Below are 8,955 nucleotides of genomic sequence, written 5' to 3'. Positions count from 1 at the left end.
CTTCCAGCCATTTGGGAAACTCCTCCATAGGTTGGGAGGGAGAATTTTTGACCTTGCAAGGTTTGTACCAGAAATATGTTTACAGTGCTATATTGTACGTACTGAAAAAAAAAAAAATCCTTATATATGTGGAACTGCATAGTTGAAACTGGTATTGATCGAGGATCAATCATAGTTTGAAATCAGGGAGTGTGATGTTTATGATCTGTTCCACTTTAGCAGGATCATTTGGCTCTTCAGTGCCTTTTGTGGTTTCATACAAATTTTAGTGTGTATTTGTATTTTTATGAAAAATGCCATTGGAATTTTGATAAGGATTGCATTGAATCCATAGATTACTTTGGGCTATTTGGACATTTTAACAATATTGATTCTTTCAGTCTATGAGCATGGTGTATTTTTCCATTTATATGTGTCATCTTCAATTTCATTAGTGCCTTACAATTTTAGTGCACAGCTCTTTCACATTCTGGGTTAACTTTATACATAGATTTTTTTTTTTTTGAAGAAACTGTAAATAGGACTGTTTTCTTGATTTCTGTTTCTGATAGTTTGCTATTAATGTATACAAATACAGATTTTTGAATGAAAATAAAATAAAACAGATTTTTTAAAAAAGAAGATTTATTTGAGAGAGAGAGAGAGAGCAAGCAGGAGCAGGGGGAGGGACAAAGGGAGAGAAGAGAGAGAATCTCAAGCATACTCCATGCTGAGCACAGAGCCTGATGTGGGGCCCGATTCTGACACTGAGATCGTGATCTGAGCTGGAAAGAAGAGTCAGATGCTTAACCCACTGAGACATCCAGGTGCCCCAGAGTAAAACAGATTTTTAATATTCTTTTTGTATTCTAGAACTTTACTGAGTTAATTTATTAGTTCTAAAGGATTTTTGGGTGCCTGTTCAGTTGTTTGGTATATGCCTTCAGCTCAGGTTATGATCTCAGGGCCCTGGGATCAAATCCTGAGTTGGCCTCCTTGCTCAGTGGGGAGTCTGCATCTCCCTCTACCTCTGCCCTTCCTCTCTCCATGTGTATACACTCTCTCTTTCTCTCAGATCAATAAAATCTTTAAAAAATGAATAAAGAAATGATTTTTGGTGGAGTCTTAGGGTCTTCTCTATATAGTATCCTATCATCTGCAAATAGTGACATTTTTACCTCTTCTTTTCTAATTTGTATACCTTCTGTTCTGTTTCTTGCTTAATTGCTGTGGCTAGGATTTCTAATACTATGTTGATTAAAAGTATATGCCTACTATCCATGTCTTGCTCCTGATCTTAGAAGAAAAGCTCATCTTTGAGTATGATATTGGCTGTGGGTTTGTCATATGTAGTCTTTATTATGTTGAGGTGCATTCCCTTTATACCCACTTTATTGAGAATTGTTATTATATGGATGTTGAATTATGTCAAATGATTTTTCTGTATCTATTGAGATGACCATGTGATTTTATCTTTTGTTTTGTTAATGTCCTGTATCATGTTGATTGATTTGTGGATGTTGGACCATCCTTGCATTCCTGGAATAAATCCCACTTGATCATGGTGTATGATCCTTTCAGTGTTCTGTTGAATTTGGCTTGTTAATATTTTGTTGAAGATTTTTCCATCTACTTTTTTTTTTTTTTTTTAGATTTTATTTATTTATTTGAGATAGTAAGAGAGGGAGCACCAGCAGGGTGAAGGGTAGAGAAAGTAACAGGCTCCCCTCTGAGCAGGGTGCCCAATGCTGGGCTCAATCCCAGGACCCTGGGATTATGACCTGAGCCAAAGGCAGACAACAGATCCACCCAGGTTCCCTTTTTCCCATCTCTGTTTATCAGAAGTATCAGCCCATAATTTTTTCTTTTTTGTGGTGTCTTTGGTTTCAAATCAGGGTAATGTTGGACTCTTAAAATAAGTTTGGAAGCTTTCTTTCCTCTTTAATTTTTTGGAAGGGTTTGGGAAGGATAGGTATTAAATCTTTAAGTTTTTGGTAAAATTCATTAGTGAAGCTGGCTGATCCTGGGCTTCTGTTTGTTGAGAGGTTTTTGATTACTGATTCAACTTCCTTATTAATTATAGGTGTATTCACATTTTCTATTTCTTCATGATTTGATCTTGGAAGATTACAAATTTCTAGTAATTTATCCATTTCTTCTGGATTGTTCAGTTAGTATATAATTGTTCACAGTCGTCTCTTGTGATCCTTTGTATTTCTGTGGTATCAGTTTTAACTTCTCTCTTATTTCTGATTTTATTTGAGCTCTCTTTTTTTTTCTCTTGGTGAGTGTACATAAAATTTTGTCATTTTTATATTTTCAAAAAACCAGCTCTTAGTTTCATTGATTTTTTTCTATTGACTTTACTGTTTGTTTTTTTTTTTTTTGCATTAAGTTTTTATTTTAATTCCAGTTAATGTTAACATATAGTATTATATTAGCTTCAGGTGTACAATATAGTGATTTAACAATTCCATATATCACCTGGTGCTCATCATTACAAATGCACTCCTTAATCCCCATCATCTCTTTCACCCATCCCTTTACCACCCCTCCCCTGGTAACCATCAGTTTGTTCTTGGTAATTAAGACTCTGTTTCTTGATTTCTTTCTCTCTCTTTTTTTTCCCTTTGTTCATTTGTTTTGTTTCTTAAATTCCGTATATGAGTGAAATCATATGGTATTTGTCTTTCTCTGACTTATGTTTCTTACCCTAATACTCTCTAGCTCCAACCATGTTGTTTCCAATGGCAAGACTTCATTCTCTTTTGTGACTAAATAATATTCCATTGCATATATATATATCTATATTTCTATATCTTATACCTTCTTTATCTATTCCTCAATCCATGTACAGTTGGGTAGCATCCATACTTAATTTTTGGTACAAAATAGAATGTAAATTTTTTAAAGAAATAGGTTTTTTGGTATGTGATTAAGTGCTATTCAGTTACAGTCTATCCATGACCAAATTTTCCTCAAGGTATTATTAATTTTTTCAAATTTGGGAGTGGGAATAAAGGGATTCATTTAAGTGTCACCTTTCCAGGGTCTTGCAAACTGAATGATTTCACACACGTAAGCTAGAAAACCCTCAGTCTTCATAGCAAAAATACTCACTTAGCAACCTGTCATCATTACTCCTCAAAAACTGTTTCTTAAGGAGTATTTTCCCCATGATTAAGAATGATTTGAATACGAGACTGAAGAATATATTGAACTGTTTTTATATATTATCTTTTGGTTAGAGCACATTCAATAAAGTCTTTGTTGTAAGAGAAAAAAGACCACATTCTTAGAATTGTCAAAATGACATAGATCATTAAATATGTTTCTTGTTTTGAAGAACTCACAGATACTTGCAGATTTAAACAATGTTGAGTGAAATTTTATATAGCTTAATTCAAAATGGTAATGAAATTTTACACATTTCCAAGTCTATTCTCTCTTTCTAGACCCAGCTAAAAACTATGTCTTGTGATTCTTTCTCCGAACATTATAGTATTTCTGAATGCTGTAGAGAAAAAAAAATTTTTTTTCTTTAATTTACAACGAATTACTTTAACATTTCTTTTATTATCTCAAATTGATAATTACTTAACTCTACATTTCCTTTTGTGACTTTTTTATGGAATTTGATTGCAAACTCCATGAGTTCCGAGATATATTATTTTATGTTGTTTTGCCTTACACCTAAATTTTTTTCAGAGTATCTGTTCTGAAACTTGTGTGGCTCTTCACTAATTAAATACTGTTTTTCAAACTTTTTCATCAAAGTATTTCTGGTGGAAAGGGATAGAAAGATTATTTCTGAGGATTTGAGGGTCTAAATGGAAGCAGGGGCTAGAACTTGAAATTTCTTTCAGGAGTTTATAGTCTTACTCTGTCTTAAAAGTTTGTACACATTTTGCATTTTGCTCCATAATATATCCTTTTGTGTTGTTTTGTTTCAGACAAAGCGAAAATGAGTATTCCATGAAAAATAAGATATGTTGAGCCATTGGTTAACTTTCCTTGGGGCTATGCTGCACATACGAGCCTTTTTTTTTTTTTTTCCATTTTAAAATGCACAGGAAGAGGAGGGAGCTTAGATTCTTTTTCCTGAGGATTCCAGGCCCCCTATAGTCTTCTTCAGCTCACAGAATTCCTACTTTACCCATTGGAAACTACCTTTGGCTAGAGCCACTGCATTAATTCCTAGGGCTCCCATAACAGAGTATCACAAACCACAAACTAGGTGGCTTAGAACTACAGAATTTGTTGTCTGACAGTTCTGAGGCTAGAAGTCGAAAATCGAGGAGCTGGCAGGGCCATTATCACTTCACAACTTGTGGGAGAAGCTCTAACTTGCCTTTCCAGCTTCTGTAGTCCCAGATATTCCTTAGTTCATGGCAGCATAATTACAATCTCTTCCTCAGTCTTCACATTATTTTCCCTCTATGTGTCCATTGCTATGTCAAAATGTCCCCTTTGAATAAGGACATCAGTCATATTGAATTAGAGACCCACTCTAGTGACCTTATTTTAGCTTAATTATCCTATAAAGACTCTATTTCAAAATAGAATCACAATCTGAGGTATTGGGGGCTAGGACTTCAACATAGCTACTTGGAGGACACTATTCAATCCACCAACTAAAGCACCCTCATTTCCAGTATATCCCATTATTTGTCCCTGCAGGTAGAGTTGACAAATTTAACATAGAAGTATAGGAGCCTCAATTAAATTTGAATTTCAGATGAACAACAATTTTTGGTATAGTTATGTCCTAGATACTGTGTGATGCATCCTTACATTAATTTTCTTTCTCTCTATCTCTCTCTCTTTTTTTTTTTTTTTTTTTTGCTGTTATTTGAAATCTCGGTTTATCTAGGTATCTTGGATTTTATCTGATAATTCTGTCACAAAGTCTTTGCTGTCCTTTTGCTGAACTATCTTTTTTTGCTGAACAACATTTCAGAATTTCCAGTCTGATCTTTTTTCTTCAAGATTTGTCTCAAATGCCAGCAACTTCAACTGTTTTTGTTTGTTTGCTGTGTTTTTAGCAAGCAAAATCAGTTTGTTTAAGTGAAAGTACACTCAAGGCGGGAGAGCAGACAGGTTCTTGAAGGTGGAGCCAGCCCTAGATTGTTTTGGGATTGGATATTTGTTGCATCTCTGGGCTGAGAAGAGCTATGATGTGGTCTCAAATAGAGGCTACTTCCAGTCATTTGGGGAACTCCTCCCATAGGTTGGGAGGGAGAATTTTTGACCCTGCAAGGTTCAAAAGTACCATTGCCAGAAGTAATGGCGGCCTTTCCCCATTGAGGAACACTGTACTCTGCTGGGATGGCCATCAGATTGCTTCACTTCAGTTTTGGTTTTTTCCATCACATTTCATTTGTGTTTTGGGATGACAGCCCTTCCCCTTGGCTCAGTGTGGTACAATCAGGAGAAAACTCAGAGGTCTGGGCTTCTCCCCTGAACCTGTCTAGGGAAACAACTGGTCCTGAGGATAGTAGAATGAGTGTGTTTGAGTTGCTGTGGCCTTGGACCTTATTCTCTCTATCTAGAAGTAATCACTACCTCTTCTTAACTTTGGTAGACCTTTAATCTATTCTTCACCTGTGACATTAACAAGGTTCTATCTTGTATTAAAATTAAAATTAAAATACACTATTCAATAGAAATTATTTGAGGGCCAAAGAATTTATAATTCAATTTTCTATCTTTTTAAAAAAATACTTTAGTTATTTATTTGACAGAGAGAGAGAGGTCACAAGTAGGCAGAGAGGCAGGCAGAGAGAGGTGGGGAAGCAGGCTCCCCACTGAGCAGAGAGCCTGATGTGGGCCTCGATCCCAGGACCCTGAGATCATGAGCCAAGCCAAAGGCAGAGGCTTAACCTACTGAGCCACCCAGGCACCCTCAATTTTCTATCTTATTCAGCATCTAGCTCAGCTCCTTGAGATAATAGGCATTCAGAAAAAAAAAAATACTTTTTCTGATCTGATTCAGCTTTCTGAAATAAGTAGAACCACTTAGTAACCAGAAGAGATGGAAATATGTGTCGAAAAATCCTACCGTATGGTGAAACTCTGAGTCTTTAACAAAATGCTCCCTGTTTTCTCAGGTGCTGCCTCCTCAGCAAACTGCTGGTTTGACCTACACTAAAACTTCATCATCAGGCATAGACTCCCCATTTCCCTGATTTATTATAAAGGATTAAAATGTTCACTGGTATTTACTTTTGATGATTTATGCCTAGATTATATTTACAGCCAGTGGAAGAAATATTGAAGGGTGTATTCATACCAACATTTTTCAGAAACAGCTTGGCTGAATGTGGATTGGCATCACATAATAGAAAGAAATAGGAGAAACAGACTCATTTTCAATAACAATAATCTTGCTCTGTTCTAATAATTGTTGGATAGAGATGTTCTTTATTCATTCTTCCACTTATTCAGCCAACCAGTGGGTCATTATTCATTGAGTCAGTTAAAAGATGTGAGTATGCAGGCAAGAAGGGGGTAGTGCCTTCAAGGCCTTTCTTGTTGGTAATTTTACAATTAAAATCCAGCGAAATTCCTTTATATTATTCATGCTAATGGATAAAACAATTCTCCTTAAATTGTAATTTAAAATCTTAATATTTAAAAAATGCTATTTTCCCTTAACTAGTAAGGTGTGATATGGGAAACTGGTTTGCTTAATACTAATAGGTATGTGCTATATTCCACACTTGAAAAAATGAAAGTTGTTTTTGTTCCCAAATAAGGTTTGAAAATGCCAGTTTAAGTTTTCAATTAACAATAATCGCACCTCAGATAAACCTCATTGGCTACGATACTGCCACTGAGCAAAGCTGAAAATGCCAGGTTAAAGAGACTTCTTTGTTGCAGAGCTTCTTAGATATTTTAATATTTCAATGTGTTTATGTAATAACAGGTATAATCTTTGTGTGTTTTATATATCAATACTCCTTAGGAACAAAGAAATATATCTATATCTTATAAGATATTATATATAAGATATAACAAGATACAAGATATTACATATAAGATATAACAAGATATAAGATATTATATATGATATAATAAGATATATCTTGTTATATATGATATATTGTACAAACATATTTGAAGACTAAAGCTTGATCTATATATGTAAATTTATATAACTTATGTTACAACAATTTCTTTCTTTGTAATTAATATCTTCTAAATGTCTGCTTAGCAAATCTTTTTGTTTTTCTCTCAAAAAAGATGATGTGCAAGATATGCAAATTAATGTGTTAATGGGGTATGCCAGTCAGAGTTCAGCCATGGAGGCAGGAGCATTATGAGCATCATGGACTAAAGAATTTATTGTAGGACACCAGTTCCCACAGTGGTAGGAGTCACTGGGAAATGAAGGTCTGTAAAGAAGAGTTAGATGGTCATAGAAAGGTCACTAGCAGGTGTTCTAAATTCAAGGACATCCAATTGCTAGAGTAGGACCACAAGGAGGAGTTGATAGAGAGGTGTATGGAAGGCTGTTTTTTATGGTCTGGGGTCAGTGTTGGTCCATCGGATCAGCAGATGGAAAGGGGAATTATACATGGAGTGAAGCAAGTGAGGACAAGTTGAATTCTGCTGGCCCCCTGATCTCCATTTCACACATCATATCATTGTGACATTCAGAGTTTAATGGCAGCTGCTTTGCTTCTGCCTTCTAGATCTCTACACACTTCTGTTTTTGCCTACTCAGATTTTAAAATAACAGAGAAGGGGATTGTGGGAAATGAAGATCCAGCTTGGGTAAAGTGATGGAATAAAGTTCCCACAATGGGATTTGGGATATATTTCTGAGCTCCTATCAAAAAAGTATACTTTACATCTTGTGGTGTAATTCTAGCACTAGTTCTGCCATTAGTACTTTGTGACCTTGGGCAAGTGACTTAACACTTTTAGCTTCAGTTTCTATATTTACTAAATGCAGTAAGAGGGTACATAGGCTGTCTTTCAGTTTTAAGATTTGAAGAGAATTATGGGCATGGTCAGTTCACCCCTGCATACAATACATTAAAGTATATTTTGTAGATGTATAATTAAAAAATGATATACTCCTATTATATTATAGAAGCAAAATAAAAACTACATCTAAGTATGGAAACATTCATTAGCTCCTACCAGGACCAAAATAGGAGCTAAGGAGACATGGATTTTGTAACCATGAGGGCAAACTAAAAAAGAAGAAGAAGGAAAAAAAAGAAACACTATTCCATTTTACTCCAATCTAGAGCTTCTTTTTTTTTTTTTAACATTTAATTCTCAATGTCATTTCTCCATGAATTATTACATTTTGCATTTTTAAAGAAGTTCTAAATAATTGGTTTTTCTTGCTTTGCAATTTCTTTAGTGTGTTATAAGAGATAAAACTTGCTTCATTGTTAAAGTTAATTTTTATTTGAACTTAAATGATTAATAGAGGAAATAGTTCTGGCAATATAAAATGAGATAGCTTTCTCCATAATTAAAGAGCTTGCATATACAATGTTATTACTTTTGTCAAACATTTATGAAGCACCTACTATGTGCCAGTTAATCTACTAACATTAACAATGCGGTTGTTCAAAGAAACACAAGCAACAAGCTAGCTTAACACACAAACATCCATACAGATCATTTCAGTAGGAGGAGCTGGATTCTATGACAGACTGAGTTACAGAGAAGCCAAGAAAGCTAGGAAAGGTATCTTTAAAGTGGTGGTATGTGGACAAACGCAATTCTTTTTTCCTCTTAGTTTTGCTTGTTATAGTTTAATGAAAGGGGTTACTCTGGTGAAGGAAAGAGAAGATGGAAGAGAAATTTAGTTACAGGAACATGAAATGGGAAGAGGCTGGGAAGACATGGCCCATTGTTACCAATGCCAGATGTTGGGCTGGTTGCACCTTATTTAATCCCTTTTAATGCCCCCCTTTTGTGGGGGTTTGTTTGTTTAACCTATAGTGCTAT

At 35.0% G+C, this 8,955-nt stretch overlaps 1 non-coding gene across 1 annotated transcript; it reads right to left on the bottom strand.

The window, feature by feature from the left end:
• Positions 1 to 6,684: 6,684 nt before the first annotated feature.
• LOC116857931 lies at positions 6,685 to 6,826 on the bottom strand. Its single transcript, XR_004380834.1, has one exon. It is a non-coding gene; the product is annotated as a U4 spliceosomal RNA (small nuclear RNA).
• Positions 6,827 to 8,955: the final 2,129 nt, after the last annotated feature.

This window comes from Lontra canadensis, unplaced genomic scaffold (assembly GCF_010015895.1).
Source record: "Lontra canadensis isolate GAN:19392208 unplaced genomic scaffold, GSC_riverotter_1.0 scaffold129, whole genome shotgun sequence".
Taxonomy (NCBI): Eukaryota; Metazoa; Chordata; class Mammalia; order Carnivora; family Mustelidae; genus Lontra; species Lontra canadensis.
Note: the sequence above shows the minus strand (reverse complement) of the source record. Positions and strands in the feature narration are given on the sequence as shown.